Below are 21,776 nucleotides of genomic sequence, written 5' to 3'. Positions count from 1 at the left end.
TAACATGACGCCGGTTTGTTTACAAGTGATCGCTCTGTCATTCGACAGAGCGATCACGTGGTAAACAGCCGCAATGAGCGGCCGTCTACCGTTATCCATGATGCGCCGGGTCCTGTGGACCGGGCGGTCACGAATGCTCTCGAGTGCGCGCCCCAAGGGGGTGCGCAAGAGCGGAATTCTGGGAGGACGTCATATGACGGCCTCCTAGGGTTAAGAAACCGCCCTGTAGCCATCATTCGGGTATGGGATGGTTGTTAAGTGATTAATCTAGGGGCTCAGTATAGGCGGAACCGCACTTTCGGTTCATATATAGCGCTCCTCTTGCGCTGGGCATTTTTGAGGGTCTCTTACCCTTCATTCCCTTACTTAATGTAATGTCCATAATGACTGGCCAGTCTTCTCTACGTGTGCCTATACCCTCTTGCCTCTAAACTACTTTATCTAGCAGATGTACTACATATACCTGTGAACAGCACTATTCTTCCCTTTCTTATCTCTAACACTCTGATGGACAGTAGACAGTGACAACATAACATATAACCACCAATCAATACAGTTTGATTAAGGGGAGTAAAATAGGTACCCTTTGTCCCGAAAATGCCTTACCGATCAAGGAAGTCTGATAATTCAAATGTAAGCAAAAATCCTTACCTCAGCCGGCTGATTATCAGAAATTCCCGGATCGTCTCAAGCTCCTCTTTTCGGATACTCAGGGTCACCTGGAAACCCCTCCTTGGCAAAGCTTGCCACCTGAAATGGATATTTTATAGATAGGCAACTCCTATCCTCATATTGATTAGTGGTTCCAAATTAATAATAACTACTGCAGTAGGGAACAGACACAAAAGATACGCTCAGCATCTTTCCAAATAACCGTTCTCCTTTATTATGACGCATTTGAAGGATTTTATACACATGATTACATAGGTATCACATTAATATTACAATTGTACGTTTATGGTAACAAAGGGTGTTACATAGGCAGGCTAATTCTAATCAAAACTCAAAAGAATCCAAAACATGTACTGAAAACATTATTAATGCCGTGTGCACAGTGAGGGCATTGTGCAATACATATAAAATAGAATACAATTATATACAGAACCTACAAATTTTCATTACATTGCCATATGGCAGGGATATGCAATTAGCGGACCTCCAGCTGTTGCAAAACTACAAGTCCCATCATGCCTCTACCTCTGGGTGTCATGCTTTTGGCTGCCAGAGTATTGCTATGCCTCATGGGACTTGTAGTTCTGCAACAGCTGGAGGTCCGCTAATTGCATATCCATGCCATATGGGAATAAAGGGAAAAATAATAAAGGGACATCCACCAGCCAGTCACTTTCTTTTCTATGGTGAGTCTCACTTGCATGCCAACTCCAGTGAGAGCTGTTTCCACCTATTCTCAGTGATCTACCCATCTATGACAGCCCATTTATTTCCCAGCTATTATATAGTAAGGGCTAAGTGTTAGATGTAGAACTTAACTTTTAAAATGCTTCCACGTATGTTTGACTGCTAGGAGTTATAGGGACTTCATAAACAATAGTGTTTTCCACACAAGATTATGCAGTTTTATGTTACCAATTTAGATGCAAATAGAGTTTAGTAGATTTCTTTCTTAAGAGGCAATTTGGCCTAACCAAAAAGCAGAATATATCTTTAAAAAGACAGATGTTAACAATTAACACTTTACTTTTCAAACAATAGGGGGGCTTCTAAATTGCAGCATTCTACCTTATGCATGGCAAAGCAGAAAAGTCTGCAAGCTACAATGAGAACTGAACTTTTTTGGGGTTTTAAACTACTTGACTGTAACATTTTTTCACATGTTTCCTGGTAGTAAGAGACACGAGTAAAATATATATATATAATTTTTTTTTATCTAAAATGATGATTGATTTATCTTATGTGACTGTCTGAAACATAATTATTGCTCAGCTCTACTCATTGTAAAGCTGAACTTTCAACCATGCACAGCTGTGTAGGATCCACACCCATATTTGTAGCACCCTCCTACATAGGTGCTAGGATTAGTTAGATTTAGCATTGGCTCCCTGTGTTCATGTGGCAGTATGAATATGTATGCAGCCCAGGCCAATCACAGGGAGCAGGGCCCTGGCGGCTGTTGGGAAACTGCATAAATACTCTGAGAGACTGAGCCTCTGGATCTTTTCCTGCAGAGGATCAGTCCAGCCTGGGGGCTGCTGCCTTCCAGGGCAACACTGCCAATATTCCACTCGATTCCCTCAATCCTATGCAAGTTCTCCAAAAATAAAAACAACAAAAACAACACCTCTAGAGCGGTTATTGATGGAAAGTGTGGCTGAGATTGTGTGCCTGGCTCCTGGGAAATCTGCTGGAGAAGAACTTGAGCAAATTTCCATCTGCTTCTACCGGAGTAAGCTCTACATATTGAAATTTCTTTAGAAGTAGTGGCAAATCAGATAGCACCAGCCTAATTACCTACATCATTTACATCATTTAGCTCTTTCCTCCCCAACCTTAATGTTCTTGACCCTTCCCTATTATTCATTGGATTTCAGTTCTTTCAATCACTGAGGCACAGCATCACATGTGGACATGCATTTTGATATTTGTACAGCCCTTCCATTTGCCAGCTGATCACGTGCATCAGGGCTTTTAAGTGGAGTGTGTAGGTAGGGTGCTTGGATGTTTTTAGCTGACCCACATGGGACATCACTGGGTCTTAAAAAAAGGTATTTAATAAAAACGCAAAGGTTTTGTTAACAAATGTCATTAGCATTTTGTTCTGAAAGTTAAAGAGGAACCACGGAAGGCAAAATATAAGCAGATTAAACTTTATTTTAAATTTCAATCAAGCAGCTAAGTATGCAGGTACAAAAATACATAAAATGCTACATTTTTGTGATCTTGCACCCTGTTGTGTTCTATGGCTGTATAACATAGGATGCCTGCTTTTACATAACTGAAGTTCTCCGTGCCTCTTTCAGCATGACCCTGTAAACTTTGAAGGAATAAAAAGGTCTACCCAACATGTTTGTGTTGTCTTTTGGATAGAGTGGGAAAGGTGTACAAACTATCTCAGACTTGAATTGTTGTTTGTGCGCCTAGTATGAACATTTTGACTCCCTGCTTGTCCCAGGTGACTTAATTAACTGGGACAGGAAGTGGAAGAAATTCCCCCTTGGAGTTACAGACAGCAAACTGTTTCCCACATTAACCTTTATTGTTGAAGGCCTTCATTTCACTTCACTTTACTTTTAGTTCCATGTGACTCTGCAGCCACCAGAACAGGAGGTCAGGGGAACCCTCCCCATGAGATTACAGCCAGCAAGCAATAGGTATAAACCCAACAACATTTTTAATTACTCTCCATAATACTAAAAATAGTGTGCTTATTGTTCTTAGCGTTTCTTTATTTCCACTGGTTTCTTATCCCATGTGTCACCAGTCATCAGGTGAGAAAGTAAGATGACATAGGTCCATATTTGGAAGGGCTGTCCCTCTTTTGAAGCCAAATCCCACTGATCCTTTTTCATACTTACAGTAGGTATCCCTCTTTTTAGTCTGATGTAAAAAAAAAAAAAAGTTTTTTTTAACTAAGGTTCACCTAATCTTTTTTTATAGTAAAGTGATTTTAAAGGCATTTTTTTCCTTCAACGAAAAAGGAGGCTATACTTGCTTGCTCTGAGCAGGCCCTGGCCTTCTCTTTGGCTGTCTCCTACCAAAATTGTCCACTCCTTTTTCATCCAGTTGTCTCCTTAGCAAGCCAGGTACTAAGGGAACACCAGTGCACAAGTGCTCCTGAGTCAGGCTGTGTGCGTCTATAGGCACACCGCGCTGGTAAACCACACCCGCTGTTCCCTCCTTACAGGAGTTTGAATGACAACAGCAGGAGCCTATGGCTCCCACTGCCCTCATTGCCTCCTGTGAAAACAGGAAGTGAGTGGAAGCTGTAGCTGGAACTGCTCTGGAGTATGATTTTTTTATTGTTTTGCATATTTCTCACACTTAAATGATTCAGATCATCAAACAAATTTTAATATTACACAAAGATACCCCAAGTAACAAAATGCAGCTTTTAAATGATTTTTATTTATTTATTAATGGTAAAGGCTGTCCAAACCTGCCTGGCCCTATGTGACAAAGTATCCCCCCCCCCCCCTGTGAAATCATGAAGGAACTGTAATTATGTAATTAACCACACTTTTTATTCAGTTAATTTTCACTTGCTCCATCCGGGCCTGATTACTGCCAGACCCGTTGGATTGAGAAATCACTTAAATAGGTGCTGCCTGACAAGGTGAAGCACACTAAAAAAAATCAAGAAGGGGCAAATACTTTTTACAGCACAGTAAGTGTTTAGGGACGGGGGGGCATTTTTAATGGTCTGCTTAATTTTGATATATTGGGATTGTGTGCTTCGCCCATATACTTTGTGTTAAAAGTGTCCCTCTTGTTTGATCTTAGAAAGTTAGGGAGTATCAAACAAAAATGTCCTTAATTGGAGCACAGCAATAAAACCTGGCTGGAGTTCAGTCCCTATCAAATTTTAACCAAAGCCTAAAGAAAAGTTTTAGGTATATTTCTATTTTATGGATTTTAGAAAAACACATCCCTGCCTTTTTTTGACTATACCAAAGAGAAGAAGCATCTTTCAGAGTATCTTCAGTGTTCCAGGGTCTGACATGTGTTTAGTTACTGCCACCACTGAGAGTTTCTTTAGTTACCTTTGCTACTTTGCATTGCTTTCATGTTTTTTTTCTCTTGTGTATATTGGCCTGAGGATTGCATTCACTTTATTCAGGTACAGCCATTTGATGTTGTGTTTATTTAGCTGACTACATTTGTGTTTATGAATATTTTTTGTTCATCACAATTGCTTTGAGACACAAATTGCCTGCAAGATTTGTTGCAATAATTCAGGACATCAAATGCAGGCAATTTTATTAATATTACTATTAGTGCAGGCTGACTCACATGCTGCTGGAATGATAGATAATGTCAGTAGGAGCAAATGAACAGCCATTTAGAAATGTATCTATTAGCTAAGTTTAGCAATGAAAAAAATAAAAATAAACACAGGGGACATTACTTACTATCAATGTGATAATTCCTTTGTGCTGTTGGCTTCCTCCACTGATCCCTCTCCATACACCCATTGGTGTAGTCTATTGGTGCATTTGGGGTTAATAGAGTCAATGAACCTATATATGTATTCATCAACAGACTATGCTCTCCCTTTACGCTCTCTCCTGCATTCATAAAAGCAATATTATAGTTTCTATGAATGAAAAACAATCTATGAATGGGGGAGGTGGACCTTTCCTTTCATTCCTCACTAGTAGTAGTAGTTAAAACCTCTGTCAGGATTAATTGTTTTTTGTGTCTTCACTGGAGACATTCACCCACGCTATTTGTCTTGGTCACCATTTACACCGGGACTGAAAGTAAAGCAAAATCAACCATTTTGAATTTTCGCTCAAACAGAAATAGAGGGAAGTCTTTCAACTGGGATACTAGTTATTTAGTACTAGGTATTTAGTGATAACTGTCTAGAGGTAGATTAACATTATCCCAGAAAGATTTTTCTTTTTTCCCCTTGTCCTTGTGTCTACAGGGCAAAAAGTAAAGGGACAATTCCCAAACAGGACAAAAAAAACCTGAAAGTGATTTTAAATAGGGATGAGCCAACTCAAACATCGGGTGTTCGCCCGGTTCACCGAATTTAGAACATTATGGGGCGTTCCTGGGAAATTCGAGTGACCGCAGAATGCCCATAATGCACTGCGAGATCACTGTGTGCGGCCCTTCAGGTCTCGTGAGGGGAACCCCGCTCCAAAATAAAATGGCATGGGGGTCTCCCCCAAAATTCATACCAGATCCTTATTCGTGAGAGCAACCTGGCAGGCTGCAGGAAAGGGGGGGGGGGAGAGAGCACCCCCTTTTGAACCATACCAGGCCACATGCCCTCAACATTGGGCGGTTGCTTTGAGGTTCCCTCCAAAGCACCTTGTCCCCATGTTGATGGGGACAATGGCCTCTTTCCCACAACCATTGCCGGTGGTTGTGGGGGTCTGTGGGCTGGGGGCTTATTGGAACCTGGAAGACCCCTTTAACAAGGGGGCCCCCAAATCCTGGCCCCCACTATGTGAATGCATAGCCTTTTCACTATGTTTCTGTTATGTAGCTGAGGACGGGGCCACCTGGTAACTTAAACTGGTGACCCCCCCCCCCCCTGACGTCGTGTAACATCACTATACAACAGCTGTCATTGCGAAAAGGCTGCAGTCGGCAGGACGCCTCCCATGGAGGCGGAGTATTTCCATTTTTTTATTATTATTTTTGCGGTCCCTCAGTGCTGTGATTGAAGATGGATTTACATTGCAGGGCATTTTTTTTTAAAATAAAGGAATTGTCCAAAACTGACTCCTGTTATTTTTACTTTTTGGCACTTTTTTGGTGAATGAGTAGGGGTACAATGTACCCGATACCCATTTACATGGGGACAAGGTGCTTGGGGTGGACCCCCGAGCACCCTCCCCATGTTGAGGGCATGTGTAATGGTATGGTTCAGGAGGGGAGGCATTCTCTCGTGCCCCCCTTTTTCTGCGTCTTACCAGGTCGCGTGCTCGGATAAGAGCCTGGTATGGATTTTAGGGGGGACCTCCCCACACCATTTTTTCTTTACATTTTGGCATTTAGGCATCCCCTTAATATTCATACCATACCCAGGGCCTGGTAATGGCCTGGGGAGGGGAACCCATGCCATTTTTTTCAATAATTTTTATCTATATTGCCGGGATCAGACAATACATTACAGCCGCAAGCAGTTTTAAATTACATTTTTTCCTTTAGAAATTTCATTTTGTTGTGGTACTGTTATGAACATGGGAAAGACTACTTTACAGGCAGACTAAGGAGACCCCTCAGGCACGATAGTTAAAGGAATATTTCATTTTTATTGTTTCACTTTAAGCATTATTTAAAAACCCCTGCTCCTGTAAAAAACTGCAATTTTTAAAACTTTTTTTTTCATGGATACATGTCCCCTGGGGCAGGACCCAGGTCCCCATGCACTTTTTATGGCAATATCTTGCATATACAGTAAGCCTTTAAAATGAGCACTTTTGATTTTCCACATTCGTGTCCCATAGACTTTAACGGTGTTCGCACAAATTTTTTGCCTGTCTGCATGTTCTTCTGTGAACCGAACCAGAGGGGTGTTAGGCTCATCCCTAATTTTAACAATCAACTTTCTATGCAAATAAAAAAAAAAGGTTTGGGCTTTACATATACTTCAATTCATATCCTAAGGGCCAGTTTACATAGGGCTCAGACTGTTTCGTACGTAGTAATGTCATCATGAGACATCGGAGACAGGCTGATTCTAGCTGAGGTGGGGGTATGCAGAAGACATCACCGAGCAGGTACAGAGAGCTTGCATTCCTCCTGCAGCTTTGATATTGCACCCTTTCCCTCAGCCAAACTCTGCATAACACCAGCCACTTGCTTGCTGATATCTGCACTTTGGAACAACTGCCTTCCTGATGACCTCTGCAGTTCAGAGCCACTCCACAGAAGTGTTCATTCTTCTCCATACAGACCTTAAAGTGTAACTACACTTTTGTTAAGAAAAAAACATTCCCCTCCGGGTGCTCTATGTACAAGGATTTTAACAAACTTTGTTGCAGATTCCTTCCTTTTGTTATTCTGAAGAAATCACTGTTTGTTCCTCTGCGCCCCTGTACTGAGTGAGTAGGGATGAGCCGAACACCCCCCGGTTCGGTTCGCACCAGAACTTGCGAACGACCCCCGCGTTCGGTACGAACGTTAGAACCCCATTGAAGTCTATGGGACTCGAACGTTCGAATTGGAAAGTGCTAATTTTAACGGCTAATATGCAAGATAGTGTCCTAAAAAGGGTTTGGGGACCTGCCTCCTGCCTCAGGGGACATGGGTCACTGCAAAAAAAAGTTTTAAAAACTGCCGTTTTGGCGGGAGCACTGATTTTAATGACGATTAAAGTGAAAAAAAAAAAGTGAAATATTCCTTTAAATATGGTGCCTGGGGGGTGTCTGTAGTATGCCTGTGAAGTGCCACGTGTTTCCCGTGTTTAGAACAGTCCCTGCACAAAATGACATTAAACGGAAATAACACCATTTAAAACTGCTTGCGGTTTTAATGTTATATCTGGTTCCTGCAATATGGTTGAAAATCATTGAGAAACATGGCATGGGTAGCCCTCCCTGCCCATTACCAGCCTATTTGGGTCTTGTACGCATATTAAGGGGAACCCCGTACCCATATTAAAAAAAGGAAATGCGTGTGGCCCCCAGGCCCTATATACTCAGAACAGCAGTATACAGGCGGTGCAAACAAGACAAAAAGTTGAATCTGTTTGTCATTTTCAACCGGTACATTTTTAAAGTGTAGCTCCAGTCAAAAAAACTATCTTTAAGCTTTTTGGAAAACATAGGGAAGGGTTATCACCCCTGTATAATTTGTTTTGTCGTCCATCTTTTTTCATCTCACTTGCTGCTGTCTCCTTGCGTTTGCAAGTAGGAGATGTTTGTAAGTTGGATGTTTGAAAGTAGGGGCCTGCCCTATATTATAGCGGTATGTACTGGGTACAGAGCACGCAGACAGCACGCACTAACACTACTCATCTCCTAACACTACTGACTGCAAGCTCTATTATTAACCACTTGTTAGCCCAATGTTTGCATAAAGTGAAAGATGAAGTTATGCTGAGTAAATAGATATCAAACATGTCACTCTTCAAAATTGCACATGCCCGTGGAATGGCGCCAAACCTCGCTACTTAAAAAATCCCCATAGGCGACGCTTTAATTTTTTTTTTACTGGTTACATGTTTTGAGTTGCAGAGGAGGTCTAGGACTAGAATTATTGCTCTCGCTCTAACATTCTCGGCGATACCTCACATGTGTGGCACATGCGAGCACATGGGGACATGGGCGCTTTAATTTTTATTTTATTTTTTTATTGTTCATTTTACTTTATTTATGTTAGTTTGACATTTTTTTCCCCAAAAATATATTTTTCATAACTTTTATTCCTATTACAAGAAATGTAAACATCCCTTGTAATAGGAATATGGGGTGACAGGTCCTCTTTACAGTGAAATCTGGGGGGTCAATATGACCCCACATCTCACCTCTAGGCTGGGAAGCCTGAAATAAAAAATAAAAAAAAGATTCTGGCTTTGATCGTACTGGCGAGTTGGTAGAAGCACCGGAGGGCGGTGAGGGGTGGGGGGCGTCTATGGCTGGGTATTTCAGGGTATCACCGAGTATGGCTGGGTATCTCTGAGTATGGCTGGGTATGGCAATTTATGGCAGGGTATTACAGAGTATTGGCGGGGTATTGGCGGGGTACTACAGAGTAATAGCAGGGTACTGCAGAGTATTGGGGGGTACTACAGAGTAATGGCAGGGTACTGCAGAGTATTGGGGGTACTGCAGAGTAATGGGGGGTACTGCAGAGTAATGGCAGGGTACTGCACTGCAGAGTAATGGCATGGTACTGCACTGCAGAGTAATGGCGGGGTACTGCAGAGTAATGGCAGGGTACTGCAGAGTATGCACTGGTATTGCAGAGTATTGGCAGGGAATTGAGGGGTTAAATTCGGTGAGCAGCGATGTGGGCACTGCAGATGCAGCCCACATCGCTGCTGACACCGATCTCTTTCCCCTCCGCTGTACCGATCGGTACAGAGAGGGGAGGGAGGAACAGGCGTCATAACATGACGCCGGTTTGTTTCCAAGTGATCACTCCGTCATTTGACGGAGCAATCACGTGGTAAACGGCCGCTATGAGCGGCCGTTTACCGTGATGCGACCCGGCGGTCACAGATGCTCTCGAGTGCGCACACCTCGGGGCACGCGAGAGCAGAATTCTGGGAGGCCGTTAATTAACGGCCTCTCAGAGTTAAACAACCCCCCTGAAGCCGTTAATCGGCAATGGGCAGTTGTTAAGTGGTTAAAGCTAGATCACTAGCTATATAGGTGAGGTGAATATAGTGGTGTATACTGCAGTCAGGGCACAGACAACAACCACTACACAGCAGCAAGATAGGAAATCAGCCAAAAACGATTGGTGTGTACTGTGTTGAAGGTACACAGAACACCCACTGCTTCAGATGCTAAGTAACACACTACACGAAGCCGCCTCAAAGGCGGCCTTATATAGTGTGGGGCGTGCACTACACAGCCTGAGCTATGATTGGCCACAGGCAGGATGCCTGTGGCCAATCATGGCTCTCCTCGCTGCCGGCGCTGCGATTGGTCAAGCATGCGGGGTCACAGTGCATGCTTGGCCAATCATGGGGCAGCAATGCACTGCGCCACCGCAGTGCATTGTGGTCCGCGCGCGCGTCACTCGAATTTTGACGCGAACGGCCCAAACGTTCGGAATTCGCCGAACGGCCGAACAGCCAATGTTCGAGTCGAACGTACGTTCGACTCGAACACGAAGCTCATCCCTATGAGTGAGTATAATAGGCGTGGTTTCAAAATTATCTACCAGCTGTGCACCTGCAGGACACTAATGAGGAAAGCTGCTGGGCCTGCATCCTTTTAGACATGCTACTATTGGGAGTATTTCACCAAAAATGAAATTTTTGTTCCAGGGGATGCTTTAAATGTGTCTTGCATCTTAGTGCAGACTTCTGGTAAAATCAGTGAGCCAATCACACAAGAAAGAAATAATGTTTCTGGGGGGTGTTCAGTATACATTCTGTGTACAGAACACCTCCAGGTAGCCATATTGCATTTTCAGAAAATTACAACGGCTGCAGATTGAAAAGGAAAGATTATTTTTTAATAGCATTCAATTACAATATGACTTGTGCTGCAATTGTATACACTATATTATTTTTTCCCCATGAAAGTGGAGTTACCCTTTCAGGCTTTATGTACACTGGACATTTGAAAACCTCTACTGAACGGTTGAACTTACAGCTAGTAACTGACGTATAAAAACCGCTGCAACTCGTGCTTCTTAAGACAAAGACCCTTAAAACAAAGACATAATGAGCTAGTATGGGATTATGAAATGCTTACCTTAGAACAAAGCTTTACAGTGGCGTGCGCACACCACTAAGACGGCTGACATCTTTCCCAGAGTTACTTCCAGGTTTGTAGGCTCCGATGCTGTGAGTGGCCGGAGCCGCCGTTTACAGCACAGGGCTTGGAAGGAGCGGCACCTGTGGTGATGTCCCTGGCTATATGTAATGTAAATATCTCCTAAATGGTACAGGTTTAGTAGATATTTACACTACCTATAGGTAAACCTTATTATCAGCTTACCTATAGGTAAATGTCAGCAGAGAAAGTTTACTTCCTCTTTAATTAGCTTACAATATAATTAGATTACTGTTTATGTTGACTGTTCCTTAAGCCTCATACACACGATAGGACTTTGTACAAACTTTCCCTTGGATTTTTGTACAAAGGGCGTCGGCCCTGATCTTGTATTGCATACACACGGCAGGACTTTTTCAGCCAACTTTCACCAAATCATGTGGTTTTTCTGCTCTTTACCTTTGGTCAACTTCTGTATTGTTGCCTGATCTTTTGCATTGGTTCTGAGCATGCCTGTTTGTACTTTGTACAAAAGTCCTATGGTTTTCTGTACACACAATCAGACTTTGCTCCATTGGACTTTTGTTGCCAGAAAGTTTGTCCGTTCGCACAGCCAACAAAAGTCAGATGAAAACCAAAAAAGTTTGTCTGATGGAGTGTGCACGGTTGGATGTTACTCCAAAACAGCTAATTTTCAAGTTTGTTGTCAAAAAGTCTGATCGTGTGTATGGGCCTTTAGATGTGCTAATGATATTACTGTTTACAGTTTTCTTTGTTTAGGATAATGTGATCAGGCTTTTATCTGATTTTGTGTTATATATATTGTGTGTGGATTTACAATAAAGTCAGTTCCAGTTTGCACCTAAGCTAGTGTCGTCTAGTTCTTGGGTGCAATGCTTAGTTATAATACTTGGTTCCTGGTTCCAAAGTGGAGAAACCTGTATCTTGGCTGGAGCACCCAAGTGGATGGGGTGCCCTTTTTGTCCTAGTGATTATTGTCACCAAAGAGAAAGTAATGGAAAATCCAGATATTTACATTTGTCACCATAACAGGAGGTAGGGGGAAATCTGTCAACAGCAATCTGTTTTGGTGTTTAGTTTCACTTTACTTTGGAGAAATTTCATCTTACTTCCTGTTGTGTCTCTAGAATAAAGCCTCATACACATGATAGGACTTTGTACAAACTTTCCCTTGGATTTTTGTACAAAGGGCGTCGGCCCTGAACTTGTATTGCATACACACAGCAGGACTTTTTCAGCCAACTTTCACCAAATCATGTGGTTTTTCTGCTCTTTACCGCCACCTTTGGTCAACTTCTGTATTGTTGTCTGATTTTTTTGCATTGGTTCTGAGCATGTGTGTTTGTACTTTGTACAAAAGTCCTATGGTTTTCTGTACACATGATCACACTTTGCTCCATCTGACTTTTGTTGCCAGAAAGTTTGTCCATTCGCACAGCCAACAAAAGTCAGATGAAAACCAAAAAAGTTTGTCCGATGGAGCGTACACACGGTCGGATGTTGCTCCAAAACAGCTAATTTGCATGTTTGTTGTCAAAAAGTCTGATCGTGTGTATGGGCCTTAAGAAGCAAAAGAAAATCTTTCCACTAGAACGTATACAGAAAAAAATAATCCAACCCTATCCAAAATTAAAATAGAAAAAAAAGTTTAAGCAAAAGAAACATTTTAAAAGTTTTTATGTAGAGTTTTATCACTTTAGCTCCTGCTCTGTGTTATATTTTTTGACATATACATTTGAAATGCTGTTTTATACAGTAAAGCATCTATATCTGAAAGCCAGTCACAAGCATTAGTGGAGGATTACTACGGCAGTTAAAGGTTTATTAATTCAATGTGTTCACTGACAAGCCTGTGCAGCATTAAGTATATTAAACATCAGGGAAAGCCATTGATCAACGCATGTAAAGAACTGTGAAGAGGCAGGAGCTCCTTTTCAGGTTTAAGCTGTAATTTTCTGCTGTAATATTACAGCCACTTAATTAATTTCAGTCCAAATGTCTGGTCTACTTGGTCTGTAACAGGTGAAATCCTCTAAAGTGCAGCTATCAAAGCCTGGGAAGGGATCAAACCATTTCTTCTCTGGAAAGTGTCTTTGATAGAAGACAGCGTAAGGTGCTTTGGAACACGGCGCTGTTTGTTCTAACAGCGGGAGCTAGAAAGAGCTAAATGCCAATTCTATGTCACCTGTCTGTACTGATCTGTGGGTGCTGAACCCACTGCGCCCATTTTTATCCTCAAACCGAGATGTCTTTTTATGAAGCCGCCAGATTCACAGATTGAAGGAAGTGCTGTAAGGAAAGTGAAAAATGTGTCTTTTGTGATATATAATAGGGCAGATTTAAAATATCATCACATAGACAGCTAGGAGACAGTGCTGACAGCATCTAGAAAGAGAGCAAAAGATAAAGTGAAACCATAGAGAGAGAGATATAGAGTATAATCAACTACATTGGGACAAGAAGGATTTTTCTTCCATCTGTAAAAACAACATAAGTAGGCTTAAATAAAGGAAAACTGTAATTTTTCAGATTTTTTTTATCTACTCAAAAATGATATGAGTGTAGCTCCCTCCTATGTAGGTGCTAGAGTGAGCGTATTATAATTTTTGGCTTTTCTGCTTAACAGGAAAACAGTGTGCGTGCTGTCTGCTTAAGCCCTTGTACACGCGGTTGGAAAATCCGATGGAAAATGTCCGATCGGACCGTGTTGTCGGATAATCCGACAGTGTGTGGGCTCCATTGAACTGTTTCCGTCGGAATATCCGACAGACAAAGTTGGAGAGCTTGGCTATAAAATTTTCATGATCAACAACATGATCCGATGTGCGTCAGTTCCGATCGTGTGTAGCCTAGTCCAACGGACAAGGTGCCACGCATGCTCAGAATAAATTCTGAGACGGAAGCGTTCGGTCATTCGTCACGCTGCAATGTTAAAAATTCTTTAATGCAGCGCATTCTCTTTTTCTTTACAATGCTACAAGAATTAAGTTGTTTTGCTGCTCATATTCACACACACCTTTCCCAAACGGATTTCTTTATTCTTTTTCCTCATTTCATGAATACAATATTTTAGTTCGTCACATCTCCCCAATCATTTTTTTGTTTTTTTTTGTTTTTAAATTTTGTGGTTGGTTTTTTTAATCAAGAGCTCCTTTTTTGACAGTTTGCTCATCTTCTGAATTTTTTTGGTGTGTTTTGTGTTTCAACTTACCACAACACCATTATTATGTTTTTATTTTATTGTTTTCTTTTTTAATCTCTAGGAGGTTGTTTGGTGTTGGTGCCCCTTGTTATTAATTTGACTTTGTATTTTTGAAATGTACCTGCCTACTCACAAATAAACTGTCCTTTTTGAAGTAAAACACATAGGCAAGTATTTCTTGAAACCCACAAAAACCTTTATTTAGGTGTCCGTAACAAATAAAGAGGGAGGCAGCGTTGGAGAAACTGGAAATTAGCGAAGCCTTTGGCCCCCAGGGCACACATCAACTATTTAAATGCAAAAATTTGTAGCCTGAGGAGTACATATCTGAAGGAGAGCAGTCTGGTCCTGAAGTCCAAGAACCCTGCAACAGCAGCAGATGACATCTACGTCCCCAGGCTGTGGTCCTACAAGAAGCTGCATCTTTTGTCAGACCAGACTGAACCCAGGTCATCACTCTCTGGTCTTCCTTCCAGGCTGTGGCTGTGGTGCTGGAGGTGTGGCAGAAGGAGGAGGAGCATGGTCCAAATCACACAAGTGTGTTGTTTGTGTGATTTGGCCCAACAACCCCTTTGTTGAGGTTGTGGATGATGAGCTCCTCACACAAGAGGTGTTGCCCCTCCTCCATTTGCTGGAGTTTGCAGGCAGGCAAGGCGGCAAAGGCCTCTTGATATGTGGGGGTGGCTTTGAGGGCCACTGATGCCTCCCCGATGAGCTTCAGAGCCAACTCCTCCACATTCCCCCCTTTTCTGGTCGTTTTGGGTGGAAGGGGGAGGGGAGGGACTTGTGATTCAGTCAGGCTCCTAGGCCTGCCCATCTCTTGGCTGACACTTACCCCTGCCTCTTCCTGGCTGCCACTTTCCACAGCCACCTCCTGGCTGCTGCATTCCACACCCTCCTCCTGGCTGAGGTATTTCTGTGTATGAAAAAGGGACATAGTTTTAGTTCATCAAACACACACAATTTTCAGCTCAAGACTGTTGCAAATTGTTAACAAATAGAAAAGACTATCATTCTGAGCCCAGCATTTTTCATTCTTGGCCACTACTGTCTTTTGATATGGGAAACACTTTCTAAAATCAGAAATTAGTGAGCAACAATCAAGTTAACATCATTCATTTTTACTCCCAAAATATGTAGAACAATACTATACCTGGCTCAAGCTGGGTTTCTCCAGTTCTTCCTGTCAGAAAGGCCCGGGTTGGGAGTCGGAAGACTCAGCAGGGGTGGAATGAAGCATAGAAGGACGTGGAAGGAAGGGTAGAGAGTGATTCCCTGACATCAGCCTGGTCTGACAGAAAATGCAGCCTGTCATAATACCACAGCCTGGGGACATAAACTTCATCTGCTGCAGCTCCAGTTTGCATGGACTTAAGCAACTTCTTGCGCTCCCTCAGATATGTACTCCTCAGGCCACCAATTTTATTTTTTTAAATAGGTGGTGTCTGCCCTGGGGACTAGGGATGAGCTTCGAGTCGAACTCATGTTCGACTTGAACATTGCCTGTTCGCCTGTTCAGCGAACAGTGAACAATTTGGGCTGTTCGCAGCAAATTCGAAAAGCCCTATACAAGTCTATGGGAGAAATCTAAAGTGCTCATTTTAAAGGGTAATATGCAGGTTACTGTCCTAAAAAGTGTTTGGGGACCCGGGTCCTGCCCCAGGGGACATGGATCAATGCAAAAAAAAGTTTTAAAAATGGCCGTTTTTTCAGGAGCAGTGATTTTAATAATGATTAAAGTGAAACAATAAAAGTGTAATATTCCTTTAAATTTCGTAGCTGGGGGGTATCTATAGTATGCCTGTGAAGGGGCGCATGTTTCTGGTGCTTAGAACTGTCCCTGTACAAAGTGTCATTTGTGCAGGAAAAAAAGTCTTTTAAAATCACTTGCGGCTAAATTGTCGGCTCCCTGTAATACAGAGAACACTCAATGAGTGTTCTCTGTATTAGCCGACAATTCATTCATTCATTGATTAAAAAGGGGAACCCTTGAGGTCTGATATAGATATTAAGGGGAACCCCGCATCAAATTAAAAAAAAAAATTGACGTGGGGGTCCCCCTAAAAATCCATACCAGACCCTTTATCCGAGCACGCAACCTGGCAGGCCGCAGGAGAGTGCCGAGAGAGTGCCCCCCCCCCTCCTGAACCGTACCAGGCCACATACCCTCAACATTGGGAGGATGCTTTGGGGGTCTGTGACCCCTCAAAGCACCTGTGTTACATTAGAGGGGGCGGGGTCACCCACACGTCACTGGGAACCCCCTGGCTCCCTTCACCAGCATCAGAGGGGGTGGGGTCAGGTGATGAGTGGCCCCGCCCTCCTAATATAAGAAACGTCAGCGCTGGGATCTCCGCAGTGTCTCCGCAATGGAGACAGAAGAAGGATGTATGGACAGCACTGGACTGAGAGATCCCCCATCGCTGGATATGATCATCCATCGCTGGACCCCGGAGATTCGCCGCTGGATAGCAAGAGTGGATTAGCACCGCTGGAATCTTTTTTTTTTTTTCTTTTTTTTTTAAATAAAGGAATTTTTCAAAAGTGTGTTTGTCTTATTTAACCATTTTGACACTTTCTTTGTGTACCCCCTTACCATTTAAAACGGGGGGGGGCGGGATCTGGGGGTCCCCTTGTTAAAGGGGGCTTCCAGATTCTGATAAGCCCCCCGCCCGCAGACCCTCACAACCACCGGCCAGGGTTGTGAGGATGAGGCCCTTGTCCTCATCAACATGGGGACAAGGTGCTTTGAGGGGTCACAGACTCCCAAAGCATTCTCCCAATGTTGAGGGTATGTGGCCTGGTACGGTTCAGGAAGGAGGGGGGCCGCTCTCTCGTCCCCCCGCTTTTCCTGCGGCCTGCCAGGTTGCGTGCTCAGATAAAGGGTCTGGTATGGATTTTTAGGGGGACCCCCACGTCAATTTTTTTTTTATTTGATGCGGGGTTCCCCTTAATATCCATATCAGACCTGAAGGGTCTGGTATGGATATTTAGGGGGATCCCCACGTCAATTTTTTTTTAATTTGACACGGGGTTCTCCTTAATATCCATGTCAGACCTGAAGGGCCTGGTAATTAAATGTAGGGGAACCCCCACGCTTTTTTTTTTTATCATTGAATGAATGAATTGTCGGCTAATACAGAGAACACTCATTGAATGTTCTCTGTATTACAGTGAGCCGACAATTTAGCCGCAAGTGATTTTAAAATACTTTTTTCCTGCACAAATGACACTTTGTGCAGGGACAGTTCTAAGCACCAGAAACATGCGCCCCTTCACAGGCATACTATAGATACCCCCCAGCTACGAAATTTAAAGGAATATTACACTTTTATTGTTTCACTTTAATCATTATTAAAATCACTGCTCCTGAAAAAACGTCCGTTTTTAAAACTTTTTTTGGCATTGATCCATGTCCCCTGGGGCAGGACCCGGGTCCCCAAACACTTTTTAGGACAGTAAGGCCGCGTACACACGCGGGGACTGTTCGCCCAACTTTGTCCGTCAAACAGTTTCGGCAAACAGTCCGCTCAAAATTAGCATGGACGGACATGGCCACACACGACGGACGAACAGTTTGCTGAAACCGTGCGCGATGACGTGAACGGCACGTACGACGGGACGAAAAATACGACGTCCTATACACTGCATTATAACTTTCGGCGTGAAAATCCTTTCTGAGCATGCGCGCAACTTTGTTTGACGAACAAGCCTACACACGCGGGGACTGTCCGCTGAAACAAGGTTTCAGCGGACAGTTTTTCGGAATTTCCGAAAAACCTTGTTCAGCGGACTGTTCGCTGAAACTGTTCGTGTGAAAGCCCACACACGAGCGGACTGTCCGCTGAAACTTGGTTTCAGCGGACAGTTTCAGCGAACAGTCCCCGCGTGTGTACGCGGCCTTACTTGCATATTATCCTTTAAAATGAGCACTTTAGATTGTGAACGTTTGAGTCCCATAGACTTTAATAGGGTTCTAAAGTTCACACGAAGTTTAGGTCTGTTCGCAGGTTCTGGTGCGAACCGAACAGGGGGGTGTTCGGCTCATCCCTACTGGGGACCACCGGCTTCACAAACTCCAGCAGTTTCTCCATCACTGCCTGCCTCTTTAATTTGTTACTGTAGTGTCGATGCGTAGCTTGCCACAGACAGGGCAGCTCCCTGTACTTATCGATGAACAGAGGGAGGAAACTATGGTCGTTAAACCCATCCATATTCATTGCAAAGACACAACACAAGACAAACCCGAATGTCAGGCTAAACTCTACTAAATCTTGTCCCAATACAAGCCTCAATCTAGAAGCAGTATAGGCTAGTGATGTACCAAGTTAAAAATTGTACCTTCATTTGCACGATCGGCACGTCAGCTTCTCCCTCTGCTCACAGATCGTACATACGACACACGTGCATTGCGTTTTATATACAGTGCGCATGCGTGAAATTCCTCCTGCCCCTGACATTTTCTCTAGACTATTCCCCGCCCCTTCTCTTTCGGAGCAGTGGGGAGAGCACATGGCGGAGACACAGCAGGGGCATGCTAATTCCACTAACGAGGAGGAGGATGAGGAAAGGCCGGAGCCTGAAATTTCCCGATCCCGGAGGAGGACGTTTTGAAGAGGAACGACTATGATGGGAAGTTTTGACCTTACCCAAACCCAAATATCAGAAAGGCCAAGATCATGACTAAAGTTGTAAAGAGTCTTCAGAAGAATTTTGGGGTACGACGATCCAAGGATCAATTGAGAAAACGCTGGTCAGACCTGAAACTGAGGGAGCACGATCAGTACAGAAGGATCAAGCGAGTTCTTCAAAAAAGTAAGTAGTTGTCGTGTGTTCATATTATTATTATTGCTTGCATGCTGCTCCATGTGCTTTGATTTAATGTTGTACAGTTTAAAATGGCCACTTTCATGTTCATGGGTTCAATCGCTTGTAATAAACATCGTTCGTTAGCCCACTCCAAAAACGATGTTTTACCAACTTGCACTTGACTACATTTGTTCACACAACAGGTAAGTATTCCAGCTTTAGAAAGTGTCAAAAATAATGTTTTCACCTTTGAACTCTGCCAATAAACACAATTGTACGACACTTCCAAGTAATGTTTCATATTCCTATTTCTGCCCTCAAATATCTGTGTGCTAAGTATTCCTTTTTTACATTCTCATGGGGAGAGAAGACTTGGGACATCTGAGGACACCAGGGACCCCACATCTCCCAAAGAAGGGGAAATGCCAAAAGCACAAGCAGAGGAGGAGGAGGAAGGAGAGATTGTTGAAATTGGCGAAATTGGCACCACAACAGGTGAGTGTCGGAGACCACAGCTTCAGGTAAGCTACTCAATGTATGTCTGCATATTTATAATACATGGTGTTTTTTTGTTTGTTTTGTTTTTTGGGTGATGTGGATGTTGTGGAAAAAGAATCGCATTTTACCAGTGAAAGTGCCCAGATCCTCATTGGGGAGATAATGGGGTGCAATTGCGATTTAGAGAATATACAGAAAAACATCAATGATGTTCAACAAAAAATGAAGAACAAAATTGATGTTTTAGGGAGAGTCTGAAACACCCAAAACTAGCTAGCATCCATTTTAAATTTTAAAAAACACTTTTATATTTTTAGAAAAGCCAAATTTGGAAGATGCACACAGTGTGTCAACATCTGCTATCTCCCATCATGGGGGATCAATGTACGTGTTTTGTGGGTGCAACCCCTTCCTTGCTACTAAAGTGGCACCCCAAAACACGTACATTGATGCTCCATGATGGGAGATGGCACATGTTGACATTAGGCATGGGATTAGGAGGAAACTGGCCACTTTTTGATTCTCAATTTGTGTGCATCTTCCAAATTTGGCTTTTACAGGGGTAATACCCCATCTGATGAAGGAAATATCAGCACAGTTTGTACATACTCATGTCTGATATTGTCTTCACTTTTCAAAGTTGAATTTTATAAGTTCTGTATGTTATGCTTTGATACATGGCTGTTTACACAAAAATGGCAAGTTCAAAAAATGTTACCCAAAATAATGTTTTATATGCACCAAATATGTTGGTTTGTTGTAAAACCCTTTTCTAAAACACACATGTGAATGTGGTTTAAGTAAAAAGTTAAATTATCAACAATGTGTGGCTTCCTTTTTCATTGTGCAAAAGCAGTATTTGTAGTAAAGTTGTTGTTTTCTGTGGGAATGGGTGTTATTTACTAAAGGCAAATCCACTTTGCACTCCAAGTGCAGTTTCAGGTGCACTTTTGCAGTGCACTTGTAGTGCATAGTGGATTTGCCTTTAGTAAATAACACCCACAGTGATGTTAATATTTCCCCAATCATGCCATTTTCATGACCCCACATATTTCTGCCATGGTGCTGAAAATGAGCAATATTTTTGTCAGTAATGCACTACATACATTATCAACAAAAACAAGGTGTGTGTGTGTAGCAGACCCACAACATAATAAGATTATCTGAAGAAGAGACTGTCATCTCATCTTGCTCTGAACTTGGGTTTGCACTGTTGTAGAAAAAGGCCCAAAAACACAGAAAAAACCTAGGAGACACCTAAAACAAAGCCAAGCAGTAAATGAAAACAAAGATTATTGGAGTTTCAAAGAAAAATGTATTAAAAAAATGCCTCTCAGACATTGTCTGGTATATCAATGGCCCCCCTACCCACAAAGTACTCCACATATCTGGATCGGACCTCACAGGCGCTTTGGGGGGCAAGCCAGGACAAGCAGCTTCAAGGGCTGTGAGGTTCAAATTTTCCATCAAGTCTGCATGTTTTTTCAAAATATTGTGCAGAATGCTGCAGGCAAGCACAATATGATTTAGTTTATATTCCTCCATGTGTATTGGAGTAAAAAATAGGCAAAACTGGCTGGCCATCATCCCGAAAGTGTTCTCCACTACTCTTCTGGCTCTAGTCAGCCGCACATTAAAGATCCTCTGATCCGGGGTGAGGGTCCTCATCGGGAAAGGCCGCATCAGGTGGTTTGCCAGAGCAAACTCCTCATCTGCGACAAAAACGAAGGGGAGTCCTTCTACATTCTCCTCTGAAGGTGGCAAGCCCAGACTGCCACTCTGGAGACGCCAGCAGAACTCCGTCCGCGCGAACACTCCACCATCTGACATACGGCCATTTTTCCCCGCGTTCACATACAGGAAGTCATATGTCGCTGACACCACCGGCAACATCACGATACCCCTTGTAATTATAATAATAGGACCCCAAGTTGGGGGGGGGGGGTGGGACGATGTGGACGTGTTTCCCATCAATTGCACCTCCACAATTGGGAAAGTCCCAACGGCTGGCAAAGTGGGAGGCCACAGTTTGCCATTCCTGTGGCGTTGAAGGAAACTGTGGAGTCAAACAAGAAAAAAAATTTGTCATTTTGCACATCAACATTGCAAGCAGAGTAAACATAAACATATTTGGGCAATATCAGTATAACATT

This window comes from Lithobates pipiens, unplaced genomic scaffold, assembly GCF_037356315.1.
Source record: "Lithobates pipiens isolate NorthernLeopardFrog02 unplaced genomic scaffold, aLitPip1_a1.2 Scaffold_1, whole genome shotgun sequence".
Classification (NCBI taxonomy): domain Eukaryota; kingdom Metazoa; phylum Chordata; class Amphibia; order Anura; family Ranidae; genus Lithobates; species Lithobates pipiens.
Note: the sequence above shows the minus strand (reverse complement) of the source record.